This window comes from Lithobates pipiens, unplaced genomic scaffold (assembly GCF_037356315.1).
Source record: "Lithobates pipiens isolate NorthernLeopardFrog02 unplaced genomic scaffold, aLitPip1_a1.2 Scaffold_28, whole genome shotgun sequence".
Taxonomy (NCBI): Eukaryota; Metazoa; Chordata; class Amphibia; order Anura; family Ranidae; genus Lithobates; species Lithobates pipiens.
Window position 1 is genome coordinate 170,005,006 of NW_027507789.1, and position 21,555 is coordinate 170,026,560.

A 21,555-nucleotide genomic window follows, 5' to 3' on the forward strand; every position below is an offset into this window, starting at 1 on the left:
TGCTTTGTATTAAATCGAAAAAAAGGTGGAATAAAGAAAAAGAAAGTGAAAATTAAATATAAATAAATAAAGTTTTTTTCTGGGCAGTGTGTTGCTTTGTATAAGATGGAAAAAAAGGTGGAATAAAGTAAAATAAGTCAAGTTTTTTTTTTTGGGCAGTGCGTTGTTTGTATTGGAAGGAAAAAAGGTGAAATAAAGCAAAATAAAGTCAAAATAAAATAAATAATAAAATAAGTAAAGTTGTTTTTCTGGTCAGTGGGTTGCTTTGTATTAGACGTAAAAAGGGTGGAATAAAGAAAAATAAAGTAGAAATAAAATAAAGTTTTATTGGGCAATGTGTTGCTTTGTATTACATAGAAAAAAAAGTGAAATAAATTAAAATACAGTCAAAATAAAATAAGTAAAGTTTTTTTTTTTTTTTTCTGGGCAGTGTGTTGCTTTGTATTAGACGTAAAAAGGGTGGAATAAAGTAAAAAAGAGTGGAAATCAAATAAAGTTTTATTGGGCGGTGTGTTGCTTTGTATTACATAGAAAAAAAGGTGGAATAAGGTAAAATAAAGTACAAATAAACTAAAACAATAAAAAAAAAAAAAATTGAACTAAAATAAAGATGATATTACTTCCTAATAAATAATGTTTGTTTTATTTTATCTTCAGTTCTGATAATATTCTGATACATTCTTATGGCCATCATTGAGGGCTATTAGGCTCCTTTCACATGGACGGCTGTTCTGCCGCAGTTTAGCATGTTTATTTTTTTCGGTGAAATTCAAGACTCCAGGCACAGCGATCAGCTGCATTTGTACAGTGCAATTACCTGCGTTTATGTGCGTTTCTGTGCAGTTGCGTTCAGCTGCAGTTATCTAATATAGTCGTTCCCATAGCAACCCTTTTTTATTTTATTTCTTTTTTTGGTCCCTCGAATCCCTTCTCATGCTGCTATCCGCAGTTGACACAAAAGACTGCGATTACCTGCGGTTATGTGCATATAGCTGCGCTACATCACACCTGGACGCATTCAATTCTATTTTTTCTATTCGCACCAAACCGCATGTAACGAAATCGCAGCTAAACGCAGTGTGTGAATGGGGCCATAGGAAAGCATTGTGTGCTTTTAGCTGCGGTAGAAAACGATAAAATCCGCAGCCAAAAGCACCATTCTATCCGTCTGTGTGAAAGGGGCCTTAGAAACCTCTTTTACATAAAGCATCTAATGATAACAGAATTATTTTGCATAATAGATATTTCGAAAAGCAGCAGAAAGAGCCAGGGTGATGTGCAAACACATTTCAACTTTCACCCTGTTTAGAATAGTCTGGACAATAAATGATTCTCTTTAGTTGGTTCATTTTCTTAAATGATCACCAGAGTTTTAACTAAATGTGTTAAAGTTTAGGTAAATCCTTGCTATTTATTACTGTAAAGACTTGTTTACAGCTGCTTTGCTCTTTGAAAAGCAATCCATGTTCTTATTGCTCTTCAGAGATGATTTGACAGGCAGTGAGGAGGTGTTATATCGCCTTCTCATGGATTGTTTTAACTCCCCCCAAATGCTGGACTACTCTGCTGCAACCACATGTATTGAACTGGATGCACTTGCCCACCAATCGTGACGGGGGGTATAATTTGTGCTGCAAAGCAAAGTGTCGTGGCTGCAGCATGTTCCCAGATGCTATGTCTGCAGCTAGTGAGCGAAACAGTTGAGGCAGGGGGGGCATATATACAGGGGTCACAGGGGTCACAATTGCGACCCAGTCACATTCTCCAAAAGGCCTGTGCAACCCCTTGTACACCTGGATAGGAGGGGTGGTGGGGAGGCATGTAGAGGAACCAGTGCCCTCCATTTTCCTCCTTAGCTTTTAAGGGGCTGCAGGAGGAAAATGGAGGAGATCTGTTCTTCTACATGCATCCACACCACCCCTCGTATCCACCTCCTGCTGTAATCGGGCCCCTGTGTGATCCCCCCCCCCCCCATTGTCCCTCCCCTTTACTGCCGGCTGCTGCAGGGGATGTGTGAGGAATTGTCACGTTCTAGGTGTGAGGCCGAGATGCTGAGAGGTCTCCCCTCTCTGCAGCTGAGTGCAGCGCACCCCTGAGAGTGGTACAGGGGATGCAGTGCCAAAAGAAGCACCAGTTTCCAGTTACTGGAGTTTGATGAGTTGATCACCAGAGAGTAGCTGGAACAGGCAGGATGCGCTGTAAGGCAGATGTGCATGGGTGGTGCCAAATGTACATGGCAGTGGAGCAAACCGGGAACAGAATCAGGAGCCAGGCCAGGGGTCATACATGGCAGATCGGTCAGAGATGGGTTCAGATAGCAGAACTGGAACAAGCTGGGATCATAAGCGGTGAGATTGGCAATAGCAGAGTCGTGAGCCAAGCCTGGGTTAAACACGATGGAGAAGACAGGAGCAGAGTCAGGGTGCAAGCCAAGGGTCAAGCCACAAGATCAGGATAAGAGGGTCACAACAAGCTGTGCCAGTAACAGGAGGTCCAAGAGTCAGGATTCACAGAAGCAAAGGGAAATACGGGGGCGCTGGCGATAATCCAGCAACATCATGCTCACAGCAGCAGATTTAAATACCTCGCTATGCGCACGCCAGTGCGAATGCGCGTTTGCATTGTCGCCCATCTGCTTGTGCCAGTTTGCACCATTACACATCTGTGCGGGAAGTTTGCGCCCATGATGGTTATTGGCAATGCTGCCAGTTCTTTTGAGGTCATTTCCCTGACAGTGCCCCCCCCCCACCCCCCCCCAGGGGGCAGCCTCCTTCATTCTGTGCTGTTGAGGCTGCAAAGATGGAGATTGAGGTGTCCTTAATCTCCTTTATCTGTCTCAAAGGTGAAACATCTGACGTCTTTTTAGAGCAAAAGATCTCTCAACCGGGTTCCTAAACTATTGTAAAAAATGTAAATGTAAAATAAATCATGGTATCTAAAAGTTCAAAGCATGTAAAATGCAGCTAAAGGGGGGGGGGGGGCATTTGGGGGCAGTTAAAACATGGCCTAACCACAGGGTTTTACCACCTAAACAAGCCAAAAAAATATAGGGCTCTTTTACTTTTTTTCTCCTCTTAAAGCGGAGGTCCACCCTAAAATGGACCTTCCTCTCATCGGATTCCTCCCCCCCTCCGGCGCCACAATTGGCACCTTTCAGGGGGGAGGGGGGTGCAGTTACCTGGATAATCCAGGTAACTGCACCCACTTCCGGGCTAGCTCTCTGCGGAAAGGGGCGTACATTACGCCCCTTTCCGCAAGTGCCCGCCCCCTTCCGCAAGTGCCCCGCTGCCTGCTGGGAAACACACAGATCCCAGAGGCAGCGGGGACCGTCCTCATTGCGCAGCGCGGCTCGCACATGCGCAGTAGGGAACCGGGAAATGAAGCCGAAAGGCTCCATTTCCTGATTCCCATACCCAAGATGGCGGCGGCAGCACTCGAGTGTCGATCTAGAGATCGGCTTCGGGTGCCGACATCGCGGGTGCGCTGGACAGGTAAGTGTCACTATTTTAAAAGTCAGCAGCTGCAGTATTTGTAGCTGCTGACTTAAAAAAAAAAAAACGCGGAGTCCCGGCGGACTCCCGCTTTAAGGTGCTGCAACAGGAGCACCTAGGAAAGTTGGACCACCGCACTCAACACAAACATTGGCCAAGCTCTCCAGCATTTGAACCACACCTCTAGGCAATCCTCCATCCAACAAAAAAAAAAATCCCAATAAGTGTATATTGATTGGAATCAAGGAGATTCCCCCATTTTTAGTCCTAGTAGAATCCACCCATAACTTAAATAATGTTATTGAGGGTAGGGACTGATGTAAATTTACAATGTTTATGTAAAGTGCTGTGTAGATTGACGGCACTATATAAGTACCTTAAATAATAATAATAATAATAATAATAATAATAATAATAATAATAATAATAAATAATAATAATAATAATAGTTCACAACACGCCTGGTAGAAGGAAACCCAACCGGCAACGCTCATGGTTGACAGCATCATCTAGCGGAGCAGTTTTTAGCCGAGCTGACAGCAGCCTGGCCAGTCCAAGCCCAAGTGGGGAGGTTTCCAGGAGGAGTGACAGATCCCTTTACTTTCCCAACTCATCAAGAACCTTTCCCTGCCGCTAATACTTTGCCTGATAGACGGGTGGCCTCTCCTTACACTATCCACACTCTAAATGTGCACCAAACCCAAGAGCCAGGTTCTTAAATAGACTCTGCCTGACCCAAGATGGCCACCAGAGTCACAAGGGCTGTCATTATCCAACTGGATTGTTGCCCCAGTGACCTCCCCCCCCAGGAAACCATACAGGAACCATGTTCCTCCTGACTTCCTCTCCCTCTGCACTGTTGCTGCAGTTGAGCGCCATCTACAGTGGAGAAAATAGATTGCACCTGCCTACAAACTAATGCAAGGGGCTCTGTGTTTGGAGGAGGGGTGGATGAATGTCACGCTCTCCTCTCCTCCAATCACAGAATGCCTTGAGCTGGAGTTTGAGCGACTCTCTGTGATCTGTGTACTCCAGCAAGAACTGTAACATTTGGAACATTGTTGGACATTGGACACTGATGTCACTGTATGCTGGAGGACCTAGGAAATGAAGACAAGCCTACCATAGGGCCTTCAGTGTTTCAAAGTGAATTTTAGTTACACATAACAATGCAGCCTAGACACAGGGGACATACATTAATTTACACTCACTGCTTAGTAACACAAATTGCTAATCAGCCAATCGCATGGTAGCCACTCAATGCATTTTGACATCTGGACGTGGTGAAGACGACTTGCTGAAGTTCAAACCAAGCATCTGAATGGGGAAGAAAGGGCATGTTTATTGGTGCCAGAGGGGCTGGTCTGAGTATTTCAAAAACTGCTGATCTACTGGGGATTTTCACGCACAACCAGCTCAAGGGTTTACAGAGAATGGCCAGAAAAAGAGAAAATATCCAGTGAGCTGCAGTTGTGTAGAGAAAAATGCCTTGGTGATGTCAGAGGGGAATTGGCAGACTAGTTTGAGATATGAGAAAGGCAAAAGTAACTCAAATAAACACTGGTTACAACCAAGATTGCAGAATACAATCTCTGAGTGCACAACACATTGAACCTTGAAGCAGACGGGCTACAGCAGCAGAAGACCACACCGGGTGCCACTCCTGTCACCAAAGAACAGGAAACTGAGGCTACAGGCTCATCAAAATTGCACAATAGAAGATTGGAAAAATGTTGCCTGGTCTAAGTCCCAATTTTAGCTGCGACATTCAGATGGTGGGGTCAGTATTTGACGTAAACAACATGAAAGCATGGATCCATCCTGCCTTGTATCAAAGGTTCAGGCTGGTAAAGGTGGCATAATGATGTGGGGGATATTTTCTTGCCACACTTTGGGCCCCTTAGTACCAATTGAACATCGTTCATGCCCTACCTGAGTATTGTTGCTGACCATGTCCATCCCTTTATGACTACAGTGCACCCATCTTCTGATGGCTCCTTCCAGCAGGACAATGCACCATGTCACAAAGCTCAAATCATCTCACCACTGCTTTCTTGAACATGACAATGAGGTCACTGGACTCCAATGGCCTCCACACTCACCAGATCTCAATCCAATAGAGCACCTTTGGGATGTGGTGGAACGGGAGATTCACATCATAGATGTGTAGCCGACAAATCTGCAGCAACTGCGTGATGCTATCATGTCACTATGGACCAAGATCTCAGAGGAATGTTTCCAACACCTTGTAGAATCTATGCCATGAAAAATGAAGGCGGTTCTGAAGGCAAAAGGGGGTCCAATCCAGTACTAGCAAGGTGTATCTAATAACGTGTATTTTTAAAGTAGTTTTTGGCCAGAGTTCAGCTTTAAAGCTGAGCTCCAGGAACTCTGAAATCTCTCCGTTGCGGTGGGGCTGAGCCTGCGCTACAAATGATAACTGCTCAGCAGGTCTAGGGGGCATGGAAAAGCAGATTTACTTACCCAGTCCAGGTTCCTCTGTGCTGCTAGACCAGTCCCTGTAGCCTCAGAGCGATGTCTGCCAAGGATGCGAAGGATCGGGTAAGTAAAAAAAATGCCTTTTATCATCCCCTGGACCAAACAAGCAGTTAACCCTTGCAGTGCAGGGTCAGCTCCCCTGCAAGAGAAGATTTAAGTCCAGATTTAACCCCTTTGTGCCTAAGGGTAAAACAAATGGAAACGCCTAAGCCCGATTTTGCAACTTTGACATCTGCTAGTAAAACCGTACATATCATCGAACACCCAGGTGGATTATACCTTCTTTGTTTTTTTTGCAGAACAAATTGAGCTTTCATTTGGTGGTAAATGGTAATGGATATGTCCTGAATTTTTTATTTTTTTGTATTATTAACCACTTCAGCCCCAAAAGATTTTACCCCCTTCCTGACCAGAGCACTTTTTGCGATTCAGCACTCCGTCGCTTTAACTGACAATTGCGAGGTCATGCACCCAAACAAAATTGACGTCCTTTTTTCCCCCACAAATAGAGCTTTCTTTTGGTGGTATTTGATCACCCCTGCGGTTTTTATTTTTTGCTCTATAAACAAAAAAAGAGCGACAATTTAGAAAAAAAAACAATTTTTTTTTTACTTTTTGCTATAATAAATATCCCCAAAAAATCTATAATTTTTTTTCCCTCAGTTTAGGCCGATATGTGTTCTTCTACATATTTTTGGTTAAAAAAAAAAAATCGCAATAAACGTATATTGATTGGTTTGCGCAAAAGTTATAGCGTCTACAAAATAGAAGATAGATTTATGGCATTTTTATTATTATTATTTTTTATTAACAATGGCAGCGATCTTCGTTTTTTATCATGACTACAACATTATGGCGGACACTTTTGACCCTATTTTGGGACCATCGTCATTTATACAGCGATGGGTGCTATAAAAATGCACTGATTACTGTGTAAATGACACTGGCAGTGGTTAACCACTAATGGGCGATCAAGGTGTTAACTGTCAAATCGATATTCCTATCGCACATGTTCCTGGTATCTGTGGCTCATAAAATAGTGGGTGCTGGAGCGATTACTAGTTGGGCCCTGGAAACATCACATGCCTGACAAAGGGGTCCTGCGCGGCTTCGAAACGTTGCACTTTCTTTTGTGATGTGATCCTTTCCATTAAAACCTTTTGGACGAAAATTGCCGATCCATGGTGTGCTGGCGAATATGTACCCTGGCCAAGTCAGGGATCTACTGTTGAGGGAGAGGTCTATTGTTGCTTGCTGAGGGAGGGTCTATTAATGCTGAGCGCAGTGAGATCTGTTGATGCTGCTGGGGGGGGGGGGGTCTAATGTTGCTGAGGTGGATCTTTTGTTGCTGAGGGTGGTATTTTGTTGTGGATGGTCCATTGTTTCTGTGTGGGGGGTCTATTGTTGTGTGGAGAGCTATTGTTACTGGGATGGGGACCATTCTTGCTGGGGAAGTCTACTGTTGCTGGGGGAGTCTATTATTGTGCGAGGGGTCTCTTGTTGCTGGAGTGGGTTCTATTATTGCTGGGAGGGGAATTTTTGTTGCTTTGGAGGACCTATTGTAGTTGGGGTGGGGTCTATTATTGGTGGGAGGGGAATCTATTGTTGCTTGGGAGGATCTATTATTACTGGGGTGGGGTCTATTGTTGCTGGCTCCAGTGCATCTATTATTTCTGCTTTTTGTGTTATTAGACAAGAACAAATTCCATACAAATTATTTGGCAAATGATACTTGGGGCAGTACTGGGAGGTGGGTAGGGGGTGGAATCAAGGGACGGTGCTTGGAGGTGGGTAGGGGGCGGAGACAAGGGGGGGACTCAGAAGGGGGGAGTTCCTACAATTATTCTCTGAGAAAAAAGCCCTGTAAATACATATTCTTCAAATCAATCCTTCAAAGTCCATTCCTACATCCCAAACTCATAATAATCTGAATTCATCCAATAAGTGCATGCAGTACTGTCTTTAGGCGCTCTCTTCGCCCTTGTACACACGATCGGAGATTCCGAGGGAATGTGTCCGATCAGAGCACTTTGTCGGATATTCCGACTGTGTGTGGTCTGCATCGGACTGTTTCCGTCAGAATATCCGTCGGACCAAATTTTCCAACTTGCCGGAAATATTTTCCGACAAAATGCTCCGATCGGACATACTCCGATCATGTGTAGAGAATTCCGATCGGACAAAGTGCCACGCATGCACAGATCAAATTCCTACATCAAAGCTATTGGCTACTAGCCTGAACATAGTCCCGTCGTAATGAAATTACGTCATCACGTTCCGAACGATCGGATTTTCAGACAACTTTGTCCGATCGTGTGTATGCAACAGTTTCGGACAAGATCTGTCGGACAAAATCCGACGGATTTGGTTGTCAGAATCTCCGACCGTGTGTACAAGGGCTTCCAGTGATCCAAACACAGAAGTGTCCATGTTCACCTCCACTCTTCACCTTTAGTTGGCACCAGATTTGTTGTGACCCTTTATAAGTATAAGAAGGTCAGTATGCCCTTGTATATTGTCTCTTTTGTTGGCTTCATCCTCCACCACGGATCCACTTCTCCCAAGCAGCACCACGACAAAAAAAAAGGCGAATCCCAATAGTGTTATACCGTTCGTTTATTCTGCCTAAAACAGTTTAAAAACTCCAGCACATAGGTATACACATTAAAGTCCATAACGTCAAATTGTGCCTATTCCTACCATTAAAGTGACATAGTAAATGAGGCTCCTCCCAATGCCTTTTGTCGGTTATAATGTCATCCGAGGATCCTGCACTTTAGTCATTGCACTTTAATTTTTGCACTTTATTGAATTCAAGGTATAGACACACAGTAAAGTGTACTAAATGCAGCACCACATTTTGATATAACTTTGTTTGCCCTATTGTCCATGAAGCTAATTGGAGGTGCTTAACAGCTTTATCATAATATAGGAGTTTGGTGATTCACAATAGGGAAACATTGCAATACCCTTTCCCTGCTGGTTCTTATGGCAACTTGCATGCTGCCCCCTGCTTGATGGGGCATTCCATGGGCCATGCAAGGATCAGGACAATATGTGGAATGGGAGGGCTGTTTTGCATATAGGGAGCCACTTGGCAACTAAAAGCCTATGATTTCCCATCACAAGCCTCCTGATAATCTTCATTTATTTACAAACCTAAGTTCCAGGTCTCAGTCTGGCCAGGAATGAATAGTGTTTATATGCAGCCGTAGTTACATAGTAGGTGAGGTTGAAAAAAGACAAGTCCATCAAGTCCAACCTATGTGTGTGATTATATGTCAATATCACATTGTATATCCCGGTATGTTGCGGTTATTCAGGTGCTTATCTAATAGTTTTTTGAAACCACCACCTGTGGAAGGGAATTTTACATCCTTGCCGCTCTTACAGTAAAGAACCCTCTACGCAGTTTTCTTCTAATTTTAATGAGTGGCCAGGTATCTTATTAAACTCCCTTCCGCAAAAAAAAGTTTTATCCCTATTGTGGGGTCACCAGTATGTTATTTGTAAATTTAAATCATATCCCCTCTCAAGTGTCTCTTCTCCACAGAGAATAAGTTCAGTGCTCGCAACCTTTCTTCATAACTAATACCCTCCAGACCATTTATTAGCTTTGTACTGTAAATGTTTATGGGGAACAGTGCACTGCTTTTGCTAAATCCAGATACACAACGTCTACGGGCCTTCCTTTATCTAGATGGCAGCTCATCTCCTCATAGAAGGTTAATAGATTGGTTTGGCAATAACAATTCTTCATGAATCCATGCCGATTACTGCTAATGATACAGTTTTCCTTACTAAAATCTTGTATATAGTCCCTTATCACCCCCTCCAAGAGCTGGCATACTATCAATGTTAGGCTAACTGGTCTGTAATTCCCAGGGATGTATTTTGGCCCTTTTTTAAATATTGATGCTACATTGACTTTTCTCCAATCAGCTGGTATCATTCCAGTCAGTAGACTGTCAGTAAAAATTAGGAACGATGGTCTGGCAGTTACTTGACTGAGTTCCCTAAGTGCCCTTGGGTGCAAGCCATCTGGTCCTGGTAATTTATTAATGTTAAGTTTCCCAAGTCTATTTCTAATATTGTCCTCTGTTAGCCATGAGGGTATGTCCTGTGATGTATCATGAGGGCAAACACTGCAGTTTTGGCCACTGAAGCACCCCAGATTCCCTCGTGAAGACTGAGGAGAAGAATAAATTTGATACCTTCGCCATTTCCCCATCCTTTGTAACCAGATGTCCTCCTTTATTCTTTATGGGCCCTATATGGTCTGTCCTCCCTTTTTTACTGTTTATATACTTAAAGAATTTCTTGGGATTGTTTTTGCTCTCCTCTGCTATACTTGTATTTTTTGAAGGCCTTCTCCTTTCCCTTTGTATGCATTTTTACATTGCAGTTAAGCCATCCAGGACTTTTGTTCACTCTTTTAAATTTATTTCCCAATGGGAGGCACTGGCTAATGCCCTTATTTAATATGCTCTTAAAGCAAACCCATCTCTCCTCCGTGTTCTTTGTTTCTAAGATTTGATACCAATTTATATCTTCTAGCAAGGTTCGTAGTTTAGGGAAGTTGGCTTTTTTGAAATTCAGTGTGTTCCCTTTGTGTTTACTAGTTGTGTTATTTATACTGAATTGACCTGTGATCGCTGTTTTCTAAATTGCCCGTATTTCCACAGCCATAGCTTAGGTGTCCTCTAAGTTGTTGAGCATGAAAATGTTGGCCATTTTGGGCATATGAACTGAGTTGGAGATGGTGGGGAGTTGCAGAGGCAACCAAGACTGGGCTTATTTAGCATATCCAGAAAATCCATAATCTAAAGCAGTCTTTCTTAAACTTTTTACCCCAGAGAATCCCTTGAAATAAATTTTGAGGAAAACTATTTATTGATAGTCACGGGGGAAACATGCCCCTTAGATTGGTAGCCGGGGCCCCGTCTCCTGGAATTGGGGAACGGTACCTGTCAAAAACAGGTGAAAGGTGCCAAATGGGGGGGGGGATACGGATAAGCGGAAGTTCCACTTTTGAGTGGAACTTTGCTTTAAATAGTTAGTTAACTCAAATGTATCATTTAGGGTTTGGTAGGTGCTGGAGAGTTTAACGATCCAACGTTTTCTTTTTTCTTTTAGGGACAAGGATGATGAGAAACATGCGTAAGGCATAGTCCTTAATTGGGAAGAGGAGGGGGCATGGCCAGGAAGTGCATCATTGGTGAAGCCAGCTTACTGATGATGTCATGGAAATAGATGGTTGTGTGAGGCAGGGGGGGGGGGGGGACAGATCAGAAGCAGATCTCAGCAGGATCCTTTGGGTGGTTGGGAGCCTCATGCTGGACCTACACCCAGGTAAGTGGGATTTAAAAGAGGGAGGGGCAGGGAGTGTAAAGTTCAGCTTCTATTTATTATTTCAAGAAGGCATTTGGAAAGGAATACCCCAGTTTAGACTGAATTGTACTTACTGGTTTCTCCCACTGACCTCAACATTCTGACTGTGTCCTGTGGGGATGCTGCGGTTAATGTAAGGAACCAGTGAGGGACGCAGAAGATCAACATGACCAGAAGTCTCATTTTCCCAGATGACCTTGGGGACAATTCCTCAGTAATAGAGTGGGTTTTCAACATTCACCCTTCTTTTCTTTTTTTCTTTTCTTTCCTTACTCGCTGCATTCTTTTTCAAGTTTTATTCCTTTATCTTCATCTGGGGATCACCCGGTAACACACCTTCTGTCTTAGAGTGGCTACATTCACTCCACTGTATATATGGAGGAGCAAGGAAGCCACCCTTGGACAGCAGCATTGCCAATCAGTGGAGAAGGTAGTGTTATGCCGCGTACACACGAGCGGACTTTTCAACATCCAAAGTCCGACGGACTGAGTCCGTCAGACTATTCGATCGTGTGTGGGCTGCAACGGACTTTTGACTCGCCAAAGTCCGAAGGACTTTAGAATATGGAACATGCTTCAAATTTTCCCGACGGAACTCCGCCGGACCCGGGTCCATTCGAAAACTCCGCTCGTGTGTATGCTATTCCGACGGACTAAAACCGAAGCTAGGGCAGCTATTGGCTACTGGCTATGAACTTCCGTATTCGAATCCAGTCGTACGTCATCACGTTCGAATCCGTCGGAGTTTAGTGTGATTGTGTGTGGCCAAGTCCGCTCCGCCGAAAAGTCCGTCAGAACTCCGTCGGAACTCCGGCAGAACTCCGACGGAACTCCTTCGGAAGTCTGTCGGACATAAGTCCTCTCGTGTGTACGGGGCTTTAGATGGACTAACAAACAAATGGCCACTGCCTTCACCTTTAACTGGCCTTTGCAGCAAGGATCATATGGAAAGATAATGAGGGTTATTTACTAAAGGAAACTCCACTTTGCACTGCAAGTGCACTTGGAAGTAAAGTCGCTGTAGATCCGAGGGCAAGGAAAATAAAAAACAGTATTTTAGCTTGCAAGTGATTGGATGATAAAATCAGCAGAGCTTCCACTCATTTCAGATCTACCCCCTAGATTTAGAGTGACTGCACTTCCAAGTGTACTTGCAGTGCAAAGTGGATTTGCCTTTCGTAAATAACCCCCAATGCATGCAAAACAAAACCAGAGAAATTCTTACGGACGTGCCCGCTAACCAACCAAACTGTTCTGTCTAACAGTATGCATTATAACAGGGGTTTCACACATTTGAAAATAAATGCTTAAGCTACACCGCCCCGTCAATGCATTCCAGTATCTGTAGTGCTAACTCTATACATTTTTGAGAGCCTCCATAGTAAAAGCACATGCATAATAATGGATAGAAAGAGTGCAGGTATGCCTGGAGGAAGCCCACCCCTTCCTAAAGGCACAGGGGTGCACTGGACACCCAGCATGTTGCATCATGGCAGGAAAGGTGTCCAGTATTTCCCCTCACCAATATTTCAAATATCAGTACAAACAAATGTTCACTGCCCCCACCTTTAACACTGGCCTTGTTGTAGCAAAGAGCACGTGGAAGGGTGACTCATGTCAAACAAACGCAAAGAAATTCCCGGCTCAACTTACCGACCAGTCTTCAACCAACCAAATTGTCCTGTCTAACAGTATGCATTAAAAAACAGGGGTTTTCGTTTGCACACATTTGCAAATACGTGTGTATTCTACAGACCCACTTAATAGCACCCCAGTATCTGTAATCCTAACTAATGCTGGCCATACACGGTTCAAATTTCGAAAGAATTTTCTTTCGAAAATCGTATCTAAGAATTTTCGTATGAATTTCGCACCATTAGTGGGCTGCAGCAACAGCCGATATTCGTGCGGAAATAAAATTTGAGGAATCGGACATGTTGGAAATTTTTAGAAAAACGAATGATTTTCTAATCAATGATGGGAGAATCATGCGAGAAACGTAATAAGAAAAGAAAATGTACGGAGATAAAAGAAAATTTACGGAGAGAAAAGAAGATTCCCAGCCAAGAAAATTCTTTTCTGTAGCAACATGAGGTGAAATTGAAGGCTTGGTCGGCCGAATTTCGAAAATCAATGGTGGCATCATCGGATCACAAAAAAAACGAATTTTCTGATTTTGAAAAGAAAATTTGTTCGAAATTCGACCGTGTATGGCCTGCATAAGTTTTGAGAGCCTCCACAGTAGAAGGAGAACTACTGTAGTTAGATGGACTAGTAGATTTAGATGGCCGTCACATAAGTGACCATAGCTCCCAACTGTCCCTGATTTCGAGGGACTGTCCCTGATGTCCCTCTGTCCCTCATTCCACCTCATTTGTCCCTCATTTTGGTCTGATCTATATCGTTGTATGTAAAATTCACTTTTAATCCATCAAAAAGTGTTTTCCAGTGCTAAACCTTTCATCTGATTTCTAAATTGCTGCATTTGTAAGCACCAAAACACAATATAAGGAATCGTAGTAGAGAAAAAAAAAAGCACTTGTGGGTTTAACCAATCTTGTTTTTTGTACAATTCTCCTTTAAGGGGGCGTGGCAAGGGGGTGTGTCCTATGCCTGCATACTTTTGCTGATAGGTATCCCTCATTCCCATCTCAAAAAGTTGGGAGGTATGTAAGTGACTATGAACTGAAAGCCCCACTCCAGCTAACACCTATCATTCACTTACAGCAATGTTTTTTTTTTGTTTTGTTTTTGGGGATAAAGGTTATACATAATAAAGTTAAAGCGGTTCTTCACCCTAAAGGGGAACTTCCGCTAATCTGATCCCTCCCCTTCTCCGGTGCCACAATCGGCACCTTTCAGGGGGGAGGGCGGTGCAGTTACCTGGATAATCCAGGTATCTGCACCCACTTCCGGCCAGACCGCCGCAGACCCCCGCAGACGCCCCCCCCCCCCCCCCCCCCCGTTGTGTTCTGGGAAACACACAGTTCCCAGAGACACAGCGGGGGACCATAAGAGATGTGTAGCGCGACTCGCGCATGTGCAGTAGGGAACCAGGCAGTGAAGCTGTAATGCTTCACTTCCCGATTCCCTGACAGAGGATGGCGGCGGGGGCAGCAGAGAGACGAGCGATCGCTCGTCATCTGCCACCGGCATCGCTGGATCCTGGGACAGGTAAGTGTGATTTTATTAAAAGTCACCAGCTGCAATATTAGTAGCTGCTGGCTTTTAATATTTTTTATTTTAGGTGCAGAACCGCTTTAATAAAGGAGGTGAGCAGTAACGACTAGGCCTTAGCAAACGCCTAGCAGCATCTTGGGAGTATTTCAGTCAGGCTTCGGGAGGTATGTAAATGACCTACATCTATATCAAGGGCCTTATTCTACTTTTTTTTTTTTTTTGTAAAGGTGAACTAACCCTTTACATTTAATATCTCTTTTGATTGGACTCTGTTTGAGGAACATGCCTGTGATCAGTGACTATTTGTAACATTACATGGTACTTACAGTAAGTATCAATGGATCTGATCAAAATAAACCACAACAGTTTTCAACTGACTCAGTAGGTATGAATTGCTGGCTGGCCTCGAAATTTATGTGAGAGCAGCAATCCAATGTGGGCCTCGTTGATTGTCATAATTAACCCTGTCTGTATTGTGCAAGCAGACCTTCATTGTTAAATGTAACTAGATTTGAATAGTCTGTCCTAACAATGGGTTAATGGTGTAGAGGCTGGGCTTCCTGGATTGTATTGTTATTGAGGACAGACCTGGGACAGACTCACTCTACAATTGTGCAAAAAAACTTTCAGTCAGCAATGACACCTCCCTCAGAGGAACATCTATAATATTTCATTTTGTTTTTTGTTTTTTTTATGTATGCTGTACAAATTAGGACACATAAACATATAGTGAGGTTTTCTTAGATTTGACCGCAAAGGTAGAAATATACATTAGGCTTCATTTGGGCTTTAACACAGAAATGATTATACACTATACAGTATTGTAAAAAGTATTTGAACGCCTGCCCTTACATGTCAATAAACTCTCATGGCATTCCAGTCTTTGTCCTTAGGGTTCAATATTGAGTTGGCCCACTCCTTTGAAGCTATAACAGCTTCAACTCTTCTGGGAAGGCTGTCCACAGGGTTTAGGAGTATGTTCTATCAGGTTAAGATTAGGACTCTGTGCAGGACAATCAAGTTCTCCACCCCAAACTCGCTCATCCACAATATATTGCCAAAGGTATTGGGTCACTCCTCCAAATCATTTGGTGGGGGGATTATGGTGTTTCTCAGGGGTTGGGCTTAGCCCCTTAGTTTCAGTAAAGGGAGCTCTTAAGACATCAGCATACCAAGACATTTTGGACACTTTCATGCTCCCAACTTTGTGGGAACAGTTTGGGGATGGCCCCTCCCTGTTCCAACATTACTGCGCACCAGTGTACAAAGCAAGGTCCATAAAGACATGGATGAGCGAGTTTGGGGTGCAGGAACTTGATTGGCCTTGACTCAACCCGATAGAACACCATTAGAATGAATTAGAGTGGAGACTGCAAGCTAGGCCTTCTCGTCCAACATCAGTGCCTGACCTCGCAAATGCTCTTCTGGAAGAATGGTTAAACATTCCCATAGACACACTCCTAAACCTCCCAGATTTGAAGCTGTTAAAGCTGCAAAGGGTGGGCCAACTCAGTATTGGGCATTCTAAGACTGGGATGCCATTAAAGTTCATGTGTGTGTAAAGTCAGCCTTCCCAATACTTTTGACAATATAGTGTATCAGTCCCTATATGCAGCATTTATCATATCTGACTAATCATCTCAAACTGGTCTAAGGACGTGTGGCTTTCATTTGCCAGAAACGTCTCTTACACCGTAGTGTTTATGGCGTCACATGCACAAAGCAGTGATTTATACACGGTATATGAGAACTTGCACATCTGTCATACTATACTATCTTTACACATTATTACAATAAATGAGTAGACTACTATTACAGGAAGGTACTCCACCGAAATCACTTTGAGAACAGATTCCTTAACATATACTTGTGAATGTTAAAGCATGGAATATGAATTATAATATTATTATTCTTTTTCATTTGTAGATAACTACCGCTAATTAATTCTATAAAACATGGCTTAGTAAGGACACAGTAATTGTGTTTGAAGATGACTTCTTTACCAAAGCGTTTACAATACAATTGAAAACCCTTAGGGCCCCTTTACACATGTGCGGTGCTTTAATACACACATTAAAATAAAACAGCCTATTATTTTGAATGGGTCGGCATGTGGGGAGTCATATATTTGCATTGCAGTACACTGTTGTATAAGTGTGTTTTTCTTTAATGTGTGCGCTTTAGTGGTACCAATGCATTAACCTGCGTTGTAATAATGTACAGTAAAAAATGCATTTTATTACAATTTTCCAAATTCTTTAGGCTGCCTATGTGGCACTCTGAATCCTCTTTCTGCTTAGTCTTCTCCCAGTGGTAAGAAGTCCCTCAGATTGAAGAGTCTATGAGGTGATAGTACTGCTTATTGCATTATATACAGTACAATGTATTCTGACTCCGAGGACATGGATTACTGGAACCATGTCCTGTGGTCTGATGAGACCAAGATAAACTTATTTGGTTAAGATGGTGTCAAGCGTGTGTGGTGGCAACCAGGTGAGGAATACAAAGACAAGTGTGTCTTGCCTACAGTCAAATATGGTGGTGGGAGTGCCATGGTCTGGGGCTGCATGAGTGCTGCCAGCACTGGGAGCTAAAGTTCATTCAGGGAACCTTGAAAGCCAACATGTACTGTGACATACTGAAGCAGAGCATGATCCCCTCTCTTCGGAGATTGGGCCGCAGGGCAGTATTCCAACATGATAATGACTCCAAACACACCTCCAAGATGACCACTGTCTTGCTAAAGAAGCTTAGGGTAAAGGTGATGGAGTGGCCAAGCATGTCTCCAAACCTAATCCCTATTGAGCATCTGTGGGGCATCCTCAAATGGAGGGTGGAGGAGCGTAAGGTCTCTAACATCCACCAGCACTGTGATGTCATCATGGAGGAGTGGAAGAGGACTCCAGTGGCAACCTATAAATCTCCGGGTAACTCCATGCCCAAGAGGGTTAAGGCAGTACTGAAAAATAATGGTGGCCACATAAAATATTGACACTCTGGGCCTAATTTGGACATTTTCACTTAGGGGTGTAACACATGTTCAACTCAAACATCGGCGAATTCCGAGCATTATGGGCCGTTCGCGCCATATTCGTGTAGGAGTTAAAAAGGGTGTTGTTTGCCTCCAGCACAGTATACACCTGTAGCTACCCTTTATTGCTGGTGTTCTCTAATGCCGCGTACACACGGGCGGACTGTATGGCGTACTTAGTCCGTCGAAACACATTTCAGCGGACAGTCCGCTCGTGTGTGGGCTTCAGCTGACTTTTTCAGCGTGCAGTCTGGCGTACTAAGTATTTCGGATTTTTCGAAATTCTGTCCGTCATACTTTGGTTTCAGCGGACAATCCGCTCGTCGGTATGCTAGTTCGACGGACTAAGAATGGCGCATGCCCAGAAAGGATTTACACAGCAGAAGGGTGCTTTGCTGTGTATTGGACTTCCTATTTCTAGTCCCGTCGTACGTGCTGTACACGTCATCGCGCAAGCTTTCGACGGACTGTTTGTGCATCCGTGTGTGGTCAAGTCCGTTCAGTCGAAAGTATGACGGACTGTCCGTCGGATTGTATGACGGACTAAGTACGCCATACAGTCCGCTCGTGTGTACGCGGCATAATACAGGCATCTGCAGCATTTACAGTGGGTGTTGTGTGCCTTCAGCAGAATATACACCTGAAGCTACCCTTTATTACTGGTGTTCTATAATACAGGCATCTGCAGGAGTTAACGTGGGTGTTGTGTGCCTCCAGCACAGTATACACCTGTATCTACCCTTTATTGCTGGTGTTCTCTAATACAGGCATCTGCAGGAGTTAAAGTGGGTGATGTGTGCCTCCAGCACAGTATACACCTGTAGCTACCCTTTATTACTGGTGTTCTATAATACAGGCATCTGCAGCAGTTAAATTAGGTGTTGTGTGCCTCCAGCACAATATACACCTAAAGCTACTCTTTATTACTGGCGTTCTGTAATACAAGCATCTTCAGCATTTACAGTGGGTGCTGTGTGCCTCCTGCACAGTATACACCTGAAGCTACCCCTTATTGCTGGTGTTGTTCTCTTTCTGTAACACAGGCAGGCAGCTACAGTAATTACAGTCGGTGTACTGTGTCATCTGCTCAGTGTGCACCTAAAGCTACCCAATTGCTGGTTTTCCCATCTCCCCGCAGGCCATTACAATGTCTGGAAGGCTAAAAGGAGAGGCAGACAGTCACAAGCCAATAAAAGAGGGCAAGCAGGCTCTGTGTCTAGAGACAACAGTGCTGGTTATGGACGCGGTGCATCATCATCAGCACGTGGCCATTGGACACGCTTGTCATTATTTTCGGCAGCTGGACGCGCTGAGCCACATCATGCCGAAGACTTGGGAGAGTGGATGACCAAGCCCTCCTCATCCTCCTCATCCTCTCTCACCCAGGCTCTCCTCAGGAGTCCCCCGAACTGTTTGAGCACAGTGTTGGGTACATACTCCAGGAGGATGCCAAGCATTTTGAAGGCTCTCATGATGATACCCAGCTAGAGGAAGGCAGTAGCGTTAGCGGAGATAGAGGGGATGCTCAAGAAGGACAGCAATCTGGCAGTCATGTACCTCCAGCTGCAGCATACTGCCAGGTTTGCTCCAGTGATGAAGAGGGAGGGGATAATGAGGTCACTGACTCCATGTGGGTGCCTGATAGGAGAGAGGAGGACATCTGCAACGAGGCAGGATGCCCTCCAGGGGCCAGCTTAGGGGCAGTACACTGGCTGAATCACACCGGAGAGCTCTGCCTGTGCAGGGCGCAACCTCTGCACGTTATTCCAAAAGTTCTTTGGTGTGGGCCTTTTTTGAGACGAGTGCATCAGATTGCACCGCTGCTATTTGCAACATATGTCTCAAGTGTATCTCGCATGGCCAAAACATCAGCCGCTTGGGCACCACATGCTTGACCAGACATATGTTGACCTGCCATGCAGCTCCTTGGCAAGCGTACCTTAAAGACCCACACCAAAGAACAAAGTGCACCTCTCCTTGCTCCTCATCAGCTGGGATCTCCAACCCCACTAGACATTCAGTCCTCTCTGAAACCTGCACTGAGAGGAATAAAGGTGTAGAATTAGGTGTGTCACAGCCAAGTACTTGCGGGCACTCTGCTAGCAGTACACCGACGTCCGATTGTAGCAGGCAAATTTCCCTGCCCCAGCTGCTGGACCGGCAAAAGAAGTTCACTCCCAGCCATCCACATGCTCAGAGGTTGAATGCTAGCTTGGCTAAATTGCTAGCACTTCAACTGCTGCCTTTTCAGTTGATAGGCTCGGCCCCCTTCCGTGAGTTTGTGCAATGTGCGGTTCGTCAGTGGCAGGTCCCCAAACGCAACTTTTTCTGGTGGAAGGCGATTCCGGCTCTCTACCGGCATGTGGAAGGCAATGTCCATGCCTCGCTGGACAGGGCAGTCAGCGGTAAGTTGCATATTACCGCTGACTCATGGTCCAGCAGGCATGGACAGGGACGTTACCGATCTTTCACGGCCCATTCGGTCACTCTTCTGGCAGCTGGGAAGGATTCAGGACAAGGTGCAGTAGTGTTGGAGGTTGTTCTGCCACCACACCTCCAAAATGCTACTACTGGTTGTGACACACCTCTCTCCTCCACCCCCTCCTCTTCTTCTTCCTCCATGGCCTCTTCCAGTGTTTTGTCCTCGGAACCAGAGGTGCTCCGTAGGCGTTCAAGGGGCTACGCAAATAAGCAGGCAAAAAGATGCCATGCCTTGCTTGCGCTGGTTTGTTTGGGGGGCAGATATTTTGTCAGCTCTACAGGGGCAAGCCAAGAGGTGGTTGACACCATGCTAGCTTAAGCCAGGAATGGTGGTTTGCGACAATGGCAACAACCTCCTCTCTGCCCTCCGACAGGGACAACTGACCTATGTGCCCTGTGTGGCTCATGTCCTTAACCTGGTGGTGCAGTGGTTCTTGGGCAGGTACCCGGGCTTACAGGTTGTCCTGAGGCAGGCCAGGAAAGTCTGTGTGCATTTCCGCCAATCATTTAATGCCAGTGCTCGGCTGGCTGAGCTCCAAAAGGAGTTGAACATGCCCAACAACCGCCTTATATGTGACATGCCCACCAGGTGGAACTCAATTTTGGCCATGCTGCAGCGGCTGCACACGCAGCAGAGGGCCATCAATGAGTACCTGTGCGATTACAGCACCAGGACAGGGTCAGGGGAGCTCGGTTTTTTTAACCACGCCAGTGGGGCATGATCAGGGATGCATTCACTGTCCTGTCACCATTTGAGGAGGCCACGAGGACGGTGAGCAGTGACAGTGCATGCATCAGTGACACTGTACCTCTTGTCCCCCTGTTGGAGCATACATGCGTGGAATAATGGACAGGGCACTTGAGGCAGAACAGAGGCAGGAAGAGGAGGACTTCCTTGCCTCTCAAGGCCCCCTTTATCCAGACAGTGTTCCTGCTGTCCCACCCATCACACAGGAAGAGGATGAGGAGGAGTAGGAGGAGGAGTTTTGTGTCAGCATGGAGGTGGAGCCTGGCACTCAGCAGCAGCAGTCTTTTAGGGATGATTTACAGTCCCAAGAAACCCATGGATTTCTACGTGGCTGGGAGGAGGTGGCTGCGGATTATGTTGTCCTTAGTGACCCAGAGGACTCCAGACCGAATGCCTCAGCTAACCTACGCTGCATGGCCTCCCTGATCCTGCAAAGCCTGCGGAAGGATCCTCGTATTCTTCAGATCAAGGAGAGGGACCATTACTGGCTGGCCACTCTCCTTGATTCACGGTACAAGGGTAAGGTTGCCGACCTTATCTTGCCATCGCAGAGGGAGCAGAGGATGAGACATCTCCGGGAGGCCTTGCAGAAAGGTCTGTGCAATGCGTTCCCAGAGACTGGGAGGTTACAAACTCCTGGTCCTGGACAACGTGTTGCTGAGGCTTCGGTCAGTCACAGAAGGAGCGGTGGAGAAGGTGGCCCTCTGACTGATGCGTTCATCATTTTTAGTCCA